Source organism: Gekko japonicus, unplaced genomic scaffold, assembly GCF_001447785.1.
Source record: "Gekko japonicus isolate JY-2015 unplaced genomic scaffold, Gekko_japonicus_V1.1 scaffold1516, whole genome shotgun sequence".
Classification (NCBI taxonomy): domain Eukaryota; kingdom Metazoa; phylum Chordata; class Lepidosauria; order Squamata; family Gekkonidae; genus Gekko; species Gekko japonicus.
The window spans coordinates 221,702-231,798 of NW_015172050.1; positions in this window are offsets into that span (position 1 = coordinate 221,702).

Sequence of the window (10,097 nt, forward strand, 5' to 3'; positions counted from 1 at the left end):
TGCAACTTACCTGGCTGCTTCTTGCTGTGACTGAGGGCTGCTGGGAGCAGGGGGTGGGGCTTGTTGCATGTGCCCGCCCCCTGGGCTCTTTACTGCTGGAGCTCTGCTGCCTTCAAAGGCAGCCCCTTGTAGAGTGTGTTATATTACTGTATGGTCTGGATGTGCTCAGGGTGTGAGCCAAATCTATAATGGCCGTAACTGGCATGCCAGCCAAAGCTAACAGCTAAACGCTGCCTGTACCAGGTAGGAAATGTGATCTTCCAACCATACTCAGATGAAGTGGCACAGGCGCACCCTTCTCTCTGTCTCCCTACAAAGCTGTTCTTTGGACCCGTCTGATGAGCATTTGCCGTTTTACCTTTTCAGTCCTCTGCTCAGCATGAACAATCTCCTTTCTTCCCCTGCCACTCTGCTTCAGCCGTTCAGTTTTGCACTCCAGGCCACCGAGTTGTGTGAGCCATTTGGTCATCTTACATCTATCCATTTCCCTTTCTCCTTTTCTTCTGCTCGGCAATGCTGTTCTGTGCTCTTCTTGCCTTCTGCTCAGTGGCCAAATGGTGACTTCACCACCTTGTGTGACTGGGGAGGGAGAGAACTTTTCTCGTAAAATGGGGACAGCAAATACTTGAGGGGGAACCCAGCGCAGTTGAAAATACAGGAGTTGACAGTGCCGAGTCCATTCTTTGCACAGAGTCTGGAAGATGGGAAGGAGGGAGTTTGGCTTCTTAACTCTGTGACTCTGGAAACAAGCGGGTTGGTCAAATGTCAGTAAGTCGGGTGCTTTGCAGGACTTGGCAAGGGACAAAAACGACGAAGTGGAGCCCCTACAGAAAGGCAGGCCTATTCAGATTCTCCTTTCGCCAACATCACTTGGGTGACAGTGATATAGTTGGAAGTATTCGCTAGCTGTTCTCTTTCCATTGGGTTTCAACGCCAGAGCCAGCGTAACACGGTTAATGTTGTAGATTAGGAGTCGGTTCAAATCCTTGCTCAGCCCTGATCTCGCCGTGTGATCTTGGGCCAGCTGCCGTCTTTAGCCGAACCTGCCTCGCAGGGTTGTTTGTAAGGTAAAGCTGATCAGAGAAAGGGTGGTCTTAAAACTTCAGTTCAGCTTTCTTTCCGGTACCTCAAGGGAAAGCCCTTGGCCCTTTGGAGAGAGGTGCTCTTATTCAGACTGCTTCCGGGGTGCTAATCCTGAAAGCAGAGCTGGGTGATGATAATAATGATTTTTAGTTAAGATGTTTTTTAAGCTGTGTTCAAAGGCACAAGGAAGGCGGGGGTACTGAATCTCACCCCCCTGACCAGAAGTGTGTGGCGCCTAGAATCATAAAGTTGGAAGGGACCTCCAGGGTCATCTAGTCCAACCCCCTGCACAATACAGGGATTTCACAAACGCCTCCACCCCTATTCCATGCTCAGAAGATGACAAAAAAAACCCTCCAGGATCCCCAGCCAAACTGGCCAAGAGAAAAATTGCTTCCTGACCCCAACGTGGCAATCAGCACTTCTACGGGCGTGTAAGAAAGGCCCACGAGAACTTCCTGCCCTCCCTCTCATGATCTGCCTAAGCTCCTGTCTTGTTCCCTTTGTTCTGATGGTGGCTTTTCCCCGTTGAGTTTCCCCTAGACTCAACTCTGGTTCCCCATCAGTTCTGCAACACATCTCTCCCTTCTGCCTTGAAGGCCTGCCAGCCACTCCCCCCCTCTTGGCCTTGGCTCTTTGCAGAGGTCTGCCTCCTCTGTTCCTGACACTCAGCAAACACCTTTGTGTGTCCTCTTTTTAGAGGAGAGCAGAGATCACCCTCAGTAGATTTGGTGTAACGGTTTCGGGCGGCGAGCTTCAAATCTGGGAGAACCGGGTTTGATTCCCCACTCCCATGTGCCGTCAACTGGGTGACCTTGAGTCAGTCACAAGTTCTCTTTCAGCCCCACCTCCCTCACAGGGGGTCTGTTGTATTGTAAGCCACTGTGAGACTCCGAGTGAAAGGTGGAGTATAAATCCAACTCGTCTTCAATATGAAGAAAGTGAGGAGTTAATAATCCACTTCCCAGTGGTGTCATTGTGCCACACATCTGGGTGTTAAGGCGCAGTGATCATGTGAACATACATGAATCTGCCTTATACTGAACCAGACCACTGGTCCATCAAGGTCAGTATTGTCTACTCAGACTGGCAGCCGCTCTTCAGGGTCTCAGGTAGAGGTCTCTCACATCCCTTGCTGCCTGATCCATTTAACTGGAGATGCCGGGGATTGAACCTGGGACCTTCTACATGCAAAGCAGAGGCTCTACCATGGAGCCACGGCCTTCCCCATCATGTTAGTTACCACCACCCCTTCCCAGGGGACAGCAAGTCCAGTGGCGAGCTGGACTCGGGTTCTTCCAGAGAGGACTCTCTGTCAGAGAAAGGGGCAGCAGCTCCTAAAAGTCCTTATAAGTTGCGGAAGAGACTGGACAAGAAGTAGTGAAGGCTGAAGGACTCTGAATTGTGCCTTTGAAAAATTTTGAATTGAGATGCTTTGGGGTATTTCCTTATATCAGTTAAATTTAAGATGTGGGGAAAGTTAGCAGAATATGTGACTCAGTTTGTAATGAGATTAATATGATTAAGACTAGATGTGTATTCAAGCTGATTAGAAGATCTCCTCTCTTGGGTTTTTAGTCAGTAGTGGGTATATTATCCCCTACATGTAGTCCCCTCCCTTATTTCTGTTATAGTTTGCAGTTGTAATAAAAATGCAATAAAAAATTCCCCATTGGGGAGCAAAAAAAAAAGTTAGTTACCCCCCCCTTCCCGAAAGACACACGTATTTTGTATACTTCACTGTAAAAGGTGTATACTTCACTAAGCAGTGCTTTCGGGGAAATGCTGGCTCGGTGAGGTTTTTGTGCAATGGAAAGGGGTCGCTTCACAGATCTGAAATGACACTTCCGTCATTGGTTTCATATGATTGCGACGCAGTATGAGTGGGAAAGCCTTCTGAAATAGTAGAGGGGGGTGAGGCACTTCCTGGATTTGTGGAGGGGTTCCAGGTACTGGTTAAACTGCTTGGGGGTTTCTCCTGTCAACGTCTTTCAGCGGCACTGAAACAAAGTTTGTCAAACACCAGCCCCTTGAACGGTATATTTAAGGATTCTTATGTATGCGAGGTGGAATCACTTTCTCCCCTGTGGACTAAATCCAGTTTGGGATGAACTGTATGAGATTCCAGTGCCATGCCAAAGGCCAAGAGGAGGTATGACTGCTTAGTATCACATTTCAGAGCTGTTGACAGAAAGTGAGAGTTCTTCATAGAACGGCAAAATGTGAAGAGATTCCAGATCACACCGTGAAATTGACTGGCCCGGCTTTTTTTGAGACTGCCACTCTCTGAGGCTGTTACAAGGCTGTTGCGTGTTTGCATTCCCCAAAGGGGGGGGGGGAGCACAGGTGCCAAGAGTGCATAAATTAACAGAAGGAATGACTCCACTTGCTGGAAGAAATGCGGACAGACAGGCTCTTACATCCATTGTTGGTGGAGTTGCCTGGTAATATGTCGATTCTGGAACGAGGTAACTCGGCGCATAAGTGAAATGACCAATCAAAGAATCTCCTTTACACCGGAAGTGATATTGCTGAATAGATGGGACGATTCCACGAAAGAAGACAGGAGGAACCTCACATCGCTTCTTGCAATGGCTAAATTAACAATAGCCTCTGTATGGAAGTCCCTTAATCCCCCCACGCTGTCTCTCTGCTACGATAAGCTATGGGAACAGTTCGTCATGGCTAAAATTAATGACCTAGGTTGAGAGTCCCAGACACCACACACCACATCACATACGAAATTTAGAAGGCTCTGGTCACCGGTGGTGAATTATATGACTAAATACAAAATACTCCCCACAGATTTGAATTATCACAGGTGGTTGTTCATATAACATATCGCTCACTCTCATATTCTGAACAGCTGAATAAGTTTACTTCTATTGAACGGTCGATAACACTAATTGAGGGTGTAAATGCTCAGAGTAGACATAAGATAAAGTGTTGAGTATAGTGAATAAGATCATCTAGATATTAACCAGGGTTCCTTAAAGTTCATAGTTCAACCAATATGCATTCATATACTGTATACCCCTTGGCTGGTTTTGTGTTTGTGATGTTTCCTTCTCTGCAGGTTAATGTACTTCGAAGTAAAAGAATAAAAAAATGTTGTTGTTGTTTTTAAAGAGTGCATATTCAAACCTGGGTCTCACTACCATGATGCTCTAACCACTATGCCACGCTGATAGGATTTCAGCTGGAGGCAGTCACAAAAAGCAGTGTGGGGCAAGTGGTCCTCCCATGTGTTGGTGTACCAAGCACATGGAACCACCACATATCCCCTGCAGTTTCCATGGAAAGGGCTCTTCCACCAGAGGAACCCTTCAGATGTGGGCCTCCTCTATGTTGGGGGGGGGGCTTACTCCTAACTAAACATGCACAGGAGCACTGTCTTTGTTGCACCTACATGCTTTTTATTCCATGCCAGTTTGGTGTAGTGGTTAAGTGCGCGGACTCTTATCTGGGAGAACTGGGTTTGATACCCCACCCCTCCACTTGCACCTGGCTGGATGACTTTGGGCAAGCCGTAGTTCTGATAAGAGCTGTCCTTGAAAAAGAACATAAGAACATAAGAGAGGCCAATGTTGGATCAGGCCAAAGGCCCATCCAGTCCAACACTCTGTATCACACAGTGGCCAGAAATACCAGTGCCATCAGGAGGTCCACCAGTGGGGCCAGGACATTAGAAGCCCTCCCACTGTTGACCCCACCCCCAAGCACCAAGAAGACAGAGCATCACTTGCCCCACAGTCCCTATCTATACCTTGTGGCTAATAGCCACTGATGGACCTCTGCTCCATATGCTTATCTAATTCCCTTTTGAAGCCGTCCATGCTTGTAGCCGCCACCACTTCCTGTGGCAGTGAATTCCAAGTGTTAATCACTCTTTGGGTGAAGAAGTACTTCCTTTTATCCGTTCTAACCCGACCGCTCAGCTATTTCATGGAGTGCCCACGAGTTCTTCTATTGTGAGAAAGGGAGAAAATTACCTCTTTCTCTACCTGCTCTTTCCCATGCATAATCTTATAAACCTCAATCATGTCACCCCTCAGTCATCTTTTCTCCACGTGAAAGAGCCCTAAGCGCCTTAACCTTTCCTCACAGGGAAAGTGTTCCAACCCCTTTATCATTCGAGTTGCCCCTTTCTGCACTTTTTCCAAAGCTATAATATCCTTTTTAAGGTGTGGTGATCAGAACTGCACACAGTATTCCAAATGAGGTCGCACCATTGATTTATACAGGGGCACTATGATATTGGCTGATCTGTTTTCAATACCCTTCCTAATAAGCAGTTTCTGTCAGAGCTCTCTCAGCCCCACCCACCTCACAGGGTGTCTGTTGTGGGGAGGGGAAGGGAAAGGAGTTTGTAAGCCGCTCTGAGACCCCTTGGGGTAGTGAAGGGCGGGGGTATAAATCCAGTCTCTTTGTCTTCTTAAAGTCATCACCCCAGTACCCTGACCTGCCCCTTTCTCAGACTGGAGAGTTTTCCTGCCAGAATTGCGAAGAACAGCTTTCAAAATCACAGCAGCTGTCAAGGCAGCCAGCTTCAGGAGGCTTATAAATCTGGGCTGGGCCTGCCAAGGCCACTAGATGGCAGTAGCAGCTCCACATAGCCATGGCTAGCAAGGCGCCTCTCATTTGGACTCCCCCACCCCACCCTTATCTCATTTTCTGACCTCTTCCTACCTCAGGGGGGAAGAAAGGAAAACTTTCCAATCTTTCAAAAGGCCAAATGGCAATGCATTCCCTACTCCGACCCGCCAGGCTGGAGCGTCCAGGTGGTCCTGGCCTGGGTGGCGTGCCATAACTATGGAAACTGTGGCAGGGAACCTCACAGAGAGACACTCACCCTCTTGTCCTCACCCTGGCATCCCCTGGCCAGCCTCTTACGTCAGAGACGGCCGAGCGGTCCCTGTCCTTTCTTTTGCCGTTTTTCAGGCTCCCCAAAGCCTTGTATTGAGAAGAGAGCGGGCATGCCTGGAGTCACGTTTCTTTGCCCAATTAGTGAGGGCCTGCTTCAGACTCCTGCGTGCCTGTTCCCACCGGCTAACTCCGGTGTGTGACAGCAGCTGTCGTGGCCTAGGCCTCACTGCATGTCAAGTCACAGCACTCCCATGCTTTCTCTTTTTTTGGTACTTTTTTATATGTGAGTTTATGTGTACCTGGAAGTCACGTTGACCTCTGGTGATTGACCCCTACTGGGGGCCTGGAGAATGTTCAGAGAGGTGATGGAGTAAAGCCTGCCCCCGCCTCCCGACTGCTGGTATTCCTTGGAGGTCTCCTGTCCAAGTGCTTGCCAGAGTCAACCCTGCTTAGCTTCCGAGATCTGATGAGACCCAGCTTGCCTGGGCTATCCAGGTCAGAGGTCCATTCCCATATATGTGTGTGTATACACACAGCCTGCTTTTCTCCCCAATGGAGACACAAGATGTCTGACACTCCATTCTCTTTAATCTTCACAACAACCCTGTGAGGTAGAGACCCAGAGAGTGTGTCACTGACCCAAAGTCAGTGTGTGAAGCAGAGAGAGTGTGTCACTGACCCAAAGTCAACCAGCCAGTTTCCATGGCAGAGTGGGGATTTGAACCTGGGTATCCCATACCCCACTCAGGATACTCTAACCCAGGGGTGTCAAACTTACAGCCTGTGGGCCAGAACCTGCCCATCTGGGGCTCTTATCTGGCCCGCGAGCAACGATTACTTTTATTGCCTGATGAGAGAGGCTGTGTATTATGTTCCTGTATACCACGGTGGCCAAACTGTGGCCCTTTCACGCATATTGTGCATCTCCTGGCAGGGCAGCTGGGGAAGCGAAGGGGAGGCCTGCCTCCCCGATCAGTCTTCCCTTCCCCAGCCAGTGTTCCTCTCCCTGGGTAGGCTTGAGGTGGGAGGGAGCAGAGAAAGAAACTTTAAATATCTCGTTCTCAAAGGTCACCACCACCAGCAGCCAGCTTGGAGAAGGCATTTGTCTCTCTAAATTCCTTCTTCAAACCAAACCAGTCGGCCATGGGGGAGAGCTTGGAGAAGGCATTTAAAGTTGCTTTCTTTTCACCTCTCCCTCCCTTCCCCCCCATCTATTTGCTTTCTTTCCACTTTCTTTTGTTCCACCTTTCTTTCTCTCCTTCCCCTCTCCTTCCCTGTCTAAAGTTAAATGTGTTCTCCAAGCCCCACCACACCACCTAGCTGTCTTGCCTTGGAAAAGGCATTTGTCTCTTTAAATCCCTTCTCCAAGCCAAGCCAGCATGACAGTGGGGGCCAGGAGCTTGGAAAACACATTTAAAGTTAAAGGTGTTCTCCAAGCCCCTGCCCTGCGGCCCTGCCCACTGGCTTGGAGAAGGCATTTGTCTCTTTAAATCCTTTCTCCAAGCCAAGCCAGCTGGCATGGGGGGTGGGGGGTGGGGTTGAAGAACACATTTAAAGTCAAAATTGCTCTCTTTCATTCCCTCTCTCCCTTCCTCCCTCCCCAATTTATTTGCTTTCTTTCTACCTCTCTCTCTGTTTTCCCCTTCCTTCCTCCATTCCCCATCTATTTGCTTTCTTCCCACCTCTTTCTTTTCACCTTTCTTTCTCCCTCCCTTCCATTCTCTTCCTCCCTCCTTCATCTATTTGCTTTGTTTCTGTTTCTCCTTCTCTTTCTCTCTCTTTCCACCTTTCATTCCACCTTTCTCTTTCTCCCTTCCGTACTTCCTCAACCCCTCTATTTACTTTCTTTGTTTTTCTCTTTTTCCATCTCTTTCTCCCTTCCTCCCTCCTCCATCTATTTGCTTTCTTTCCACCTTTCTCTTTCTCCCTTCCGTACTTCCTCAACCCCTCTATTTACTTTCTTTGTTTTTCTCTTTTTCCATCTCTTTCTCCCTTCCTCCCTCCTCCATCTATTTGCTTTCTTTCCACCTTTCTTTTTCTCTCTTTCACCCTGTTCGTTCCTTCCTTTCTCTCTCTTCCTTCCTTCCTCCCTCCTCCCTCCCCCATGTATTTGCTTTCCTTGTTTCTCTCTCTCTCTCTCTCTTAGACAAATATTATTAGCAAACAAATATAATTGGACAAATAAATGTTATCAATATCTGTTTTTACCCCTTTTGTTTTTATTTTTGGCAGTCTCGTTTAATGTTAACACAAAGCAAATGTGCATGTTTTCCAATAAAAACGTGTGTGTAATATTTGTTCGAGTCTTGCGGCTCTGAAACATCTGACGTTTATTCTATGTGACTGACTCTTACGTTAAGGAAGTTTGGCCGCTCCTCCTGTAAACTGTGCCAGTGCTACTGCGTAATGGGCAGTGGAAGTGGGAGGGTGGGCATCAGGGAGCTACGTTAAGAGTGTGAATGTTTTAAGCCTGTTTGTATTTTGAGTAAAAAAAATACTATTGTTATTTGGATTTGCCTGTGTCCTTGATAAAGTTTATGTCTCCCATAACTGGCATTACATTTTTATGGCACACATGGCTGGGCCTGACAAAGTGACATTTATGCCAGATCCGACCCTTGTAACAAATGTGTTTGGCACCTCCGCTCTAACCACTATACAGTTTGGTGTCATGGTTAAGTGCGCAGACTCTAATGTGGGAGAATCAGGTTTGATCCCCCACTCCTCCACTTGCAGCTGCTGGATTGTACCTGCACTATAATGCTGGTTAAAATATCTTGCTCCTAGCCAGTGGACTATGATTTTTGAGATCTGGGTTCAAATTTCCCTGATGCTGTGAATCTCCCTGGGTGACCTCGGACCCATAGCACACTCTCAGCCTAGCCTACCTCACAGGGTGGTTGTGAGGCTAAAAGTGAGGGGGAAGAACCACACGTCCCCCTCTGCGCCCCTTGAAGGAAGGGCAGGATAAAAATACAGCGGCTAGTAAAAGGAGGTTGAGAATGCGTTGCCCTTTAGCATGGCTCCAGAATCTGCTGTCCAAAGGCCTCACCTTTCCTAGTTGGATGGCAGCCAGGGTGACTCGGCCAAAGAAGAGCATGCCAAAAACCTTCCAAGGGCAGCGTGCCAGCCCTCCACTACTGCACTTTCTCCCTCCACAATCCCACACCCGACCTTTGCTCCCGACACCCCTTTTCCCCTCTCGTCCCAGCCCTTCCGGGGAGGACAGGACTGGCCCTCGAGCGTCAGTCCTTAGAGGTATTCCAACCCTGGCTGCTCCCACCCCAAAGCTCCCAAGGGGGGGACAAGGCAAGCGCCCTACCTGCAGATTGAATATCAACATCGGAAATATTGACGGTTTGTTGACGTCCCTCCCTCGGTTGTCCTCTGTCCCCTGCCCAGAGTCCTTGCCAGCAATTGTTTGCTCATCAAACAGAGGATGCTCCAGTTGTGCAAATGCTCAAACAGGCCCAGATTCCTTTCAGTGTCTCTTTGTTCGGCAGGTTCCAATGATGAGCCACACAGCGGACTGTGGTGCACCAGCCACAGACCGGGACTGCAAGCGACTTCTGCAAACTTGCTTTACCTCCTGTCTCTGGTGGTGAAAGCGGGGTGGGTGTGCAGAAATGGAAGCACAGCAGGAACCACATAGAGCAGGTTTGGTGGTGTGGTTAGGAGTGCAGATTCTAACGTGGGAGCTCCGGGTTTGATTTCCCACTCTTCCACATGCAGCTGCTGGTGTGACCTTGGGTCAGTCACAAGTTCTCTCAGAGCTGTTCTCTCATGAGCAGCTCCTTGAAAGCGCTCTCTCAGCCCCACCTACCTCACAGGATGCCTGTTGTGGAGAGGAGAAGGGAAAGGAGATTGTAAGCTGCTCTCAGACTCCTTCAGGTAGTGAAGGGCGGGGTATAAAGCCAGTCTCTTCTTCTTCTTATCCACACTGGGCTTGGCACCTCATGAGTCAAGGGGACCTACCTGTAAGCGAGTTACATGGGGTTGCCAACTCTGGCTGGGAAATTTCTGGAGATTTGGAGGCAGTGACTGTAGAGTGAAGATCCTAAGGAGGGATTTCACCTAGATTCTGTGAAGATAGATTCAGGTGGGTTGTCGTGTTGGTCTGAAGTAGTAGAACAAAGTTTGAGTCCAGT